Here is an 8,606-nt window from a genome sequence, read left to right on the forward strand (position 1 = left end):
TTATATTAAGTGAAATGAGTCAGGCACAGAAAGAGAAATACCACATGTTCTCACTTATTGGTGGGAGCTAAAAATTAATAAATACATTCACACACACACACACACACACAATAAAAAAAAAAACGGGGGGGGGGAGATGATATAACAACTACAATTACTTGAAGTTGATACGACAAGCAAACAGAAAGGACATTGTTGGGTGGGAGGGAGGAGAGGGAGGAGGGAGGGTGGTTTTGGTAAGGGGCCACCAAAATCAACCACAATGTATATCGACAAAATAAAATTAAAAAACATAAAAAATAAATAAATAAATAAATATATATATATATAAGTAAATAGATATTGGAGGATCACAATTTTTAAATATCCCAATTATTTTGATATAAAAGTTCCATTATTTCAAAGTTCTTTAAAATAATACCTAATGTTCCTGTGTACTATGTTCCAAATTCATCTAAATACAAGATGGAAATTTTGTGAAGCACATTCCTTCAAAAAAAGAAAACCCCAAAACACACCACTGACATTTTACCTGTTCATATTTAATAGTTTTCTGAAGAACTTACATACATATATATTAATATAGGTATGCCAGCAAGGAAATATATAAGCTACAAATATGTAGCAAGGAAATACATAAGGTATAAATATGCAGTAGATATAAATATGTAATATCATTCTATCCTAGAAGGGGAACTATGCTTAATCAGCTACCAGCTATAACATAATTAGGCCATTTCTCTTGAAATGTGCTCCAAAGTCTAGATGGTAAATTTTCCACGTTTCTTGCTTGTGGAGATTATCCAATTCATTTCTTGGTAGATAAAGCCTAGGAAGAATAATAAAATAAAATCATTACATTTTATTTCAGGGCTAACAGAAAAGCTATGCATAGGGCGCCCTTGTTAAAGCTTTAATGAAAAAGACTTGGTCACCACTATCAGTGCCTCAGCCCCTTTTCTGTGTCCTACCTGACTCCTTCCACCTCCCTGGTGAGACGCAAAACACCTTAATCTTCAGTAACAAACACATCAGGAACAACTGATTCTTTTACCATTGCCTTTTATGGAGTTAATGACATCCAGATTTAATAAAATATCTAAATGTCTGTATGTGACAGAAATCAGCCAGAGACCAGATGTGTATTAAAACCCAGTAATAAAATACTGTGTCTCTTTAAATGAAGGTGGCATTTTTGGCTAAACAACAATCTCATAACTAATAAACAGCTTTACCAAGTAGTATGTAAATTTGAATATTAGAGAAATCTTTAGAAAGATGAAAAATTGAGAGTGATCCAACTTGTTTTTCCAATATGAACATGTAGTTTTAAAGGAAAAAAGTGTATCCTTTAGCAAGAATCTCTTTTGATGAGTAGCACCAAATGAAATCCCACCCAACTCTCTCTATTTGGGGGACTCCGCTCATGTTATGAGTCAAATTTATTGTTTGTATACATCCAGGAAAAAAATTGGTAAAAATTTTCTATCAAATCCAAAGTTCACTCTATCAAAATCCATTCAATGTGTGTGCATTCCAAGTGTGCGGACAAGATGTCCAATGAGCTGCTGCTGCCAGTGCAGATGTGAAGAAGAGACTGGGATTGGACTTAACAACAGCTCTCAATTCAGGGCACGTTCAGTCATAACCACTTCTTCAACTCTCACCTTGGTGATTTTTAAAATATTTTTCCTTTTGTATCGTATGGTATGATACCAAAAATCTCAACTTTTCACTACCACATAACAAATACTCCTTAAAGTGGAGAGAACGTCTAGACTCAGGAATGAGTTTCCAGATATGGTAGAAGTTTCTTTGGAATAATAATCTCCAAACTATTAATAATTAATAAATAACTAAATAATTATTTTTACTTAATTACTTAAATAATAATTGTTTAAAAGTTTTTCCAATTCAATTAGGAAATCATGTTTAAATGGGAGACTATTAATGACTTTTTAGCTGTCTTCATTAATACTTATCGTGTCTTATAACTTTTGCCCTAGATAGAAGTGTGTCAATCAGCTTTCAAACCAGCCAAAGCCTCCCTAGATCACGCCCTACTTTAGCATAGAATTTGGTGGTGGTCGTTCATTAATAAATCCACACTCACTGAAGACCTGCCATATTCAAGGTACTGAGCAGACTCATGTTAAACTTCCATGGGAGGAATTTGTTACCACACTCAAGATATAATACTTTTTAACTTATAACACAGTCCTATGGCTTGGGCCTTGAGGATAACGGAACAGTGGGTCTCAAGAAGAGCTGTATTTTTTTAAATAACCAGTAAGGCAATGGAGAATGGTAACTGGAGGATTTCTTGGTTTCTATAAATTGAGACTATGACAATCGGCAAAAGACTTACACCTTACCCTCAGACTTGAAGATTAAGCTGCTTCTATTGGATTATAGTATATCCATACCTGTTCTCTTCTATAAAAGATGTATGAAACCAGAAGAAAAGTGGACAGTTGTCATAGAGTTAGGAAGATCCTAAAAAGACGTGGTTTATAAAAAAAGAAAAAATGGTTATTGTCAGGTATCTGCCTTATGCAACCACCTCACGGTGACCACCTCCCTATGGACATCAAACTGACCCCCATACCACAGATATGCTGCAGTGACCACCTCTCAGCCACAGCATGACTGTGGAATCATGCCTGTTTGGATAAGCCCACCAATCAGACCTCCCCATGGGGAACCTGGACCCCAACAAAGGCTTTGACCCTCAGGCCTCTATAGCTCCCCACTCACTAGTTGAGGGCATGTGTCCTGGACGGCTCCCCACTTCTCGTTGGCTCTGTGAGGCATGCTGCCCTTCTTTCTCTGAGATCTTATGTAATAGAAAACTGTGTCTATTATTTGATGTGTTTTGCTGTGCTGCCTTCTCTGTGTCTCACCTGACCCAAACACCAGAACCTAACTCTCCTCCTGGTCAGAACTCTCCTAGAGACTGGCTATCTTGGTAGAAATAAACTGGACACAGGTCAGACAAAAGTCACAAGGGTGTCTACGAATATAAACAAGCTTCCTGAGAGAAGGACACGGGGTCAGAGGTTAGGCATTCGGCCGTCTGCCAGGATAAAGAAGTATCCCGTGAAAGGCACACAGTAAATTTCCATGACCACCTGCCCTGGAGCCCTGTCAGAGCAGGGCCACTCTCCAGAGAAGGACCTCAAGAGCAAATTAGAGGAAAATATAACACATTCCTATTTCTACAAGGAGCAGCTATATTGAATTATTGAAGATGATAGAAATACCTAAAAATTTTTTAAAGTCCTTTCATCTCATAGACCTGGATAATCACAAAGGCTGGATATTACTAAGGTCCGCTGGGCCAGAGACCTTTCCACCATTGCTTCTGCTTAGCGACCACTGAGCAAGAATTCAGAGTGGCTCCAGTATTCAAGGGGCAACATTCGATATGGGAACTACCCAGGTCACTTGCTTTAATACATTTACCATTTCAATATTTAGTAGCTTCTCCTCCAACAGAAAGCAAGCAGGGGATGAAGAAGGTTACAGGAAATAAATTTTAAATTGACCAACACAGTTACTTGTTGGCAGCTCTAGTCGATGATTTAATAGGAAAATGAATCGAAACTACTGGGGCTTAGAAATTTGTTATATACAGAATAATACTCAGACATATATTTTATGAATGGTCAATATAAATTATACACTCATTCAAGCAATGACAAAGGAAGACATTTTCATTTTTCATAAAGTAAATACTGGATTAATAAATACTGTTTATAACATGATATCAATTCAGGGGAAAGTAAAATCTCCCTCATTTTAAAGTATTTTATAAATTATGGGGAGCAATGTGTTTTAAAGATACAAAACAAAAATGGAATCATTGCTACACAGTAAATCATACCTTTGTCTTTCTAGTATTTGGGGGATTTTTTTGTATTTGAAAATTAATACATGTAAATTGTACAGAATTTAGAAAAAACAATGAGCAAAAACTTTTAAAACTGCATATGTTCTTCTTTTAAAAAAATTAGTTGCAGATTTGACTTTTCTCCCCTTCCCTGGTTAGGGGTTGACATCTGTCTTCTCCCTTGTTGGGAGTTGCAGCAAAGGAAATTCCAAACCAAAATCATTCAAAAGACCAGACAAGAACAATAGCAGAGGATGTTTAATGATTACTCATGGAAGAGAGAAATTTCACTTCCACATCATCCTGCAGCTCTGGAGAGTTGAATGCATGAATTGTTACTCTGTCCGTTTCAATGTCATGAGATATCTGTGAATGAACACATGGAATTCAGAACTACACACCTACATAACTGATGATGAGATCAGTGTAACAATAAAGTTCATTTTCACTTGTCTAGGCTTCCTACATTTATCAAGTGCTCTTGGTCTCAGCCCAATCACTACATGTATAAATAAATGTTAACCATCTTTTCTGTAAAGTTGCAATACTATTGCTTAAATTTTTAAAAGGACAACAAGTTTGACCTTTATGGTGGGGCACTGTTGAAAAGCAAAGTATTCAATTTCCTACTGGAGTTTAACCAAGGAAATATTACTGTTTAATGTGTCATCTGATTTTCACAGATTGGGGACTCTTCTGAGAACAGTAAGAAGCTCAATTTTAAAGCCAGCATTGACACTGATAAAACTGATCACGTTTTATCAAAAATCTTTGTGGATCGGATCATAGGCTTTGTCCACTGCAGGCTGCTGGATGGAATAACCAAAATTGGTCGTTTCTGGAATGAACAACGTTGAAACTATACTAAGTAATTGTGACTGATTCACCCTCATATAATGATGGCACCCACATGAGAAAAGACTATACTAGGCCCTGTGGAAAATACCAAAGAAGGTACAGACTCAGTCAGTCCCTTCGAGGAGCTGTACACATAAGAACAGTGGTAGAATGGTATATAATTGTCAAGCTGCATGATGAAGACTGAGTTGCTTTTATGCACTGTGGGGGAAAGGATTAACAGGGTATAGAACGAGGAGGTAGAAACTGAGTTGTGCATGGAAGGATTTCGATAAACGAAGAAGAGCACTGAAAACAGAATCTAGTCCAGACAGGGGGGAAAGACCAGCAAACACATGAAACAGAAATTAGAGGATTGTGTTCCAAGAGCCAGAGAGGATAACCTGGTCTACTTGGAATGGAGTCTTCAGGCTGAGTTACTGATGGAAACAAGCTCGTGTATGAGGGTATGATAGGGCTATTATATATTGAAAGCTCAAGAGCCAGGGAATTAAGGATGAAATTGCTGGAGAATATGGTAAGGCATTTCCTGTGTGACAAAGTGGCCGGATAATTATCACATACAAGTATAAAATTTATTTTGTGTTTCACAAAGCAACCTCATATATATTATCTAATTTAATTCTCACAACACTTGAGATGTGATCTTTATTTTACAGATGACAATGCTGAGCCAAAGGTGTTAACTGGCTTTGACCATAAACACACAGTGTGTTTTTTGCTGTACCTACAGCTTCTCAGAATGAGAGCAATATTTCAGGATGCATATTTCAGGGCTCTACACACTGCATTGTATAAGGAGAAAGAAAAGGTAAGGAAACCATTGCAGAAATCTAGACATGAGAAAACGAGGTCCCAGACTAGGTAGTGGCAGTGAGAACAGAAAGGAAGGAAGAGTGAAGAGAAATGTCAAAGGCATAGTCAACAGAACTGGTGACCCTTGGATTTAGGGGCCACCGCAGAGAGAGGATCAAAGGTAATACCAGACTTTAAGGTCTGAGTGGGAGAATACTTGTGCCAATTGCAGGAGCAGAAGAAAAGCTCATCTGATAAATGTGGATTGACTAATGTGTTTGAATTGTTGGGTGGAGACTGTTTACAGCGTAGCTCTTGCACCTACCATACAGTGGGTGTGCTCCTAAGTATCTGTTCAGCAAATGAAGGAACGAATGATGGTTTAAAGAAGGGGAATGGGTGAGCATGGGTGAGCATGGGTGAGCGTGACCAAGAAGAGAATATCTGTGGAGACAGGAACAGAAAGCCAAGGATGGGCCTGGGTGAATGCCTCAGTTATGAGAGGCAAAAAAGGGGGGAAGGGAGGAAATAGTGTTGCTGGTAGGAGAACTTCAGACAAAAGCCTGGGAGGGGGCCGGCCCAGTGGCGCACTCCTACAGTGCGCCGCTTGGGAAGCGCAGGGGCGCTCCCGCTGAGGGTTCGGATCCCACATACAGACCGGCCGCTCACTGGCTGAGCGAGGGGCGGGAGCAACGCCAAGGGTTGTGATCCCGTTGCTGGTCCCGGTCCGGCATGGGCGCGACACTGAGGGTTGCGATCCGTGGCCGGTCACAAAAAAAGACAAAAAGGAAAAAAAAAAAAAAGCCTGGCAGGGAATTCTAGAAGATTATGGTTCTTAGACCCATGAAGGAAGCTTTCTTATTGTTTCAGAAAAAAGTCTGTAGTCTTAGACACTTCTCCAACATTTAAGCAAAACATACACTACCAGAGAGATTCCTCCCCAATCCATACGCTCTTGCATTGTTTCTCATAGCACCGTCCCACAGAACCTCTGAGTTAGAGTCACCTGGGACACTGCTAGGTCTATAGATACCTGGGCCTATTCCAGATTTCCTGAATCATACTTCAGGGGTACAACTTAAGAACGTACATCTTTGTTTTGTATTTTGTTTGGGGTTTTTTTGGTGCCAAAACAGAGAACTGAACTAGAACGTGTATCTTTACAAGCTCCTAGGAGATTTTCATGTTCAGTAAAATTTTAGAATTGGTGCTATATGATAAAAGATAAAATGACCAAGAAGAAGAGAAAATGGCTAAACATGACCAGATATGTGAATTTAAAGTCCTGATAGATTTCTGAGAACATGCTTGGCATTTGTGGGAAAGTGAAAGGCAAAGCAACGTTCTGAACTGAAGTATATTATGGAAAATGCCCTGAAAAAACTATTTTTGAACAATGAGGTTAATGTAGCTCTGGTTTGCATACAAACCAAGTAACACCAAGTTAGGTGGTAACCAGAAAGCAAGTTGGCATCTCTTTACGGTGAGTGATGGTTTGGGGAGATCAACGTGCTGATTTGACATTGAGCTTTAAAACAAACACTAGAATTTTCAGTTCATATGCTTTCTCTTACTGTATAGTTTTTAAAAGAATAGGAAAAGACAGTCTTTTGCTGCATTATTATTTGTATTTTTAGATCATGTCCACTGCCTTTTCCATCACCTGAATTAAATTAAAAAGTTAGGCCGGTTAGAGAAAAGATCAAAGTATCTTTGCCAATTAACATTAAGGATTAAAAAAAGAAAAACTGATCCCAGTTAACAATGTGTCAATTTTTAATCATTTGGTCTTGCATGGATTTTTCCTTCAAAGACAAGACTTCATGCCCAATTCTGACTCCTAAGGCATATTTTGTGAAATTGGAGAGAAAAAAAAGAAAAGACATACAGCTCAGCTTCTAAGACTTAGAATCCTATCACTTCACCTTTCTAGAAAAAAATATTTAGGGAAGTCGATTTGCAACTCTTCTTGCTAATGTGCTGCTTTCTTCAGACTTCTAATCATAATGTTTCTTAATAAATACTGTAGTTGAAATTCCTCTAGCCCTACTGTGAGTACAGTTCATAATGCAATCTCTGTGAAAATATAGGAAAGCTGTATCCAAATAGTCCTTTGATGTTCACTATAAATAGGTAAATGGTCTTTTGCCTCTTTTTTCAATTCAAATGATCCACTTCCTTCAGCATTTCTTCAAAGGCCTATTTTCTCAAAGGCTCTAGTTAATTTTTATTGCTTTCCTTTCAACCCTGCGTATTTCACTTTCAGTATGTACAGAACTAAAGATAGAGAATTAAATATTCTAATAAAATCGTATATTAATCATTCGAGATTGCTCATCTCATATTCTATTTTTCCTTTCATTTAATTTTGTTTTCGCTCACATGTTATTAGTTTGTCATTAGGCATCAGTTGCTGGCCTCAGCTTCCCCATCCTATTCCAGCTGCAGAACTTCTTTCTACTGATGTCTAACAGAAATCAGTGAAACACAGAACTGAACTATGTCAAATACTTATCACATGACAAGAGCATTGATTAATCAGCTTAAATTCCCACACATTTAAACATTTTAAAATAAATATTTTTACATGATTTAAAAATTAAAGTGAAAAAGACATGAAAGTGAAAAGTCTGTCTCACTCATCCTTCACCTGTTTAGTTCCTCAGCCCCAAATATATAACCACTACTGCCAGTTTGTTTATGCATATATAATCAAAAATGAACATATATTCTCCCAGTTTTTATATGTGTATGTACACACAAATATTAACCCTCTCTTTTGTTTTACAGTAATAGTTGCACACCATAGCACTGTCTTGTACCTTGCATTTTTTTTTTAATTTTTATTTTGTCAATATACAATGTAGTTTATTATGGCCCATCACCGAAACCTCCCTCCCTCTTCCCTCTCCCCCCTCCCTCCCAAGAATGTCCTTTCCGATTGCTTGTTGTAACAACTTCAAAAGATTGTAGTTATTATATCTTCTTCTCCCCCCCCCCCAGATTTCTTTTTTGTGTGTGTATGTGAGTGAATTAATTAATTTATTTTTAGCTCCCACCA

The 8,606-nt window shown here is 37.7% G+C and overlaps 1 long non-coding RNA gene across 1 annotated transcript; it reads right to left on the minus strand.

Moving 5' to 3' along the window:
- Positions 1-521: 521 nt before the first annotated feature.
- Positions 522-2,679, minus strand: LOC103588276. Its single transcript, XR_550297.1, has 2 exons — positions 2,427-2,679; positions 522-829 (listed from the first exon to the last, which is right to left on the minus strand). It is a non-coding gene; the product is annotated as an uncharacterized LOC103588276 (long non-coding RNA).
- Positions 2,680-8,606: the final 5,927 nt, after the last annotated feature.

Source organism: Galeopterus variegatus, unplaced genomic scaffold (assembly GCF_000696425.1).
Source record: "Galeopterus variegatus unplaced genomic scaffold, G_variegatus-3.0.2 Scaffold545, whole genome shotgun sequence".
NCBI classification, from domain to species: Eukaryota; Metazoa; Chordata; class Mammalia; order Dermoptera; family Cynocephalidae; genus Galeopterus; species Galeopterus variegatus.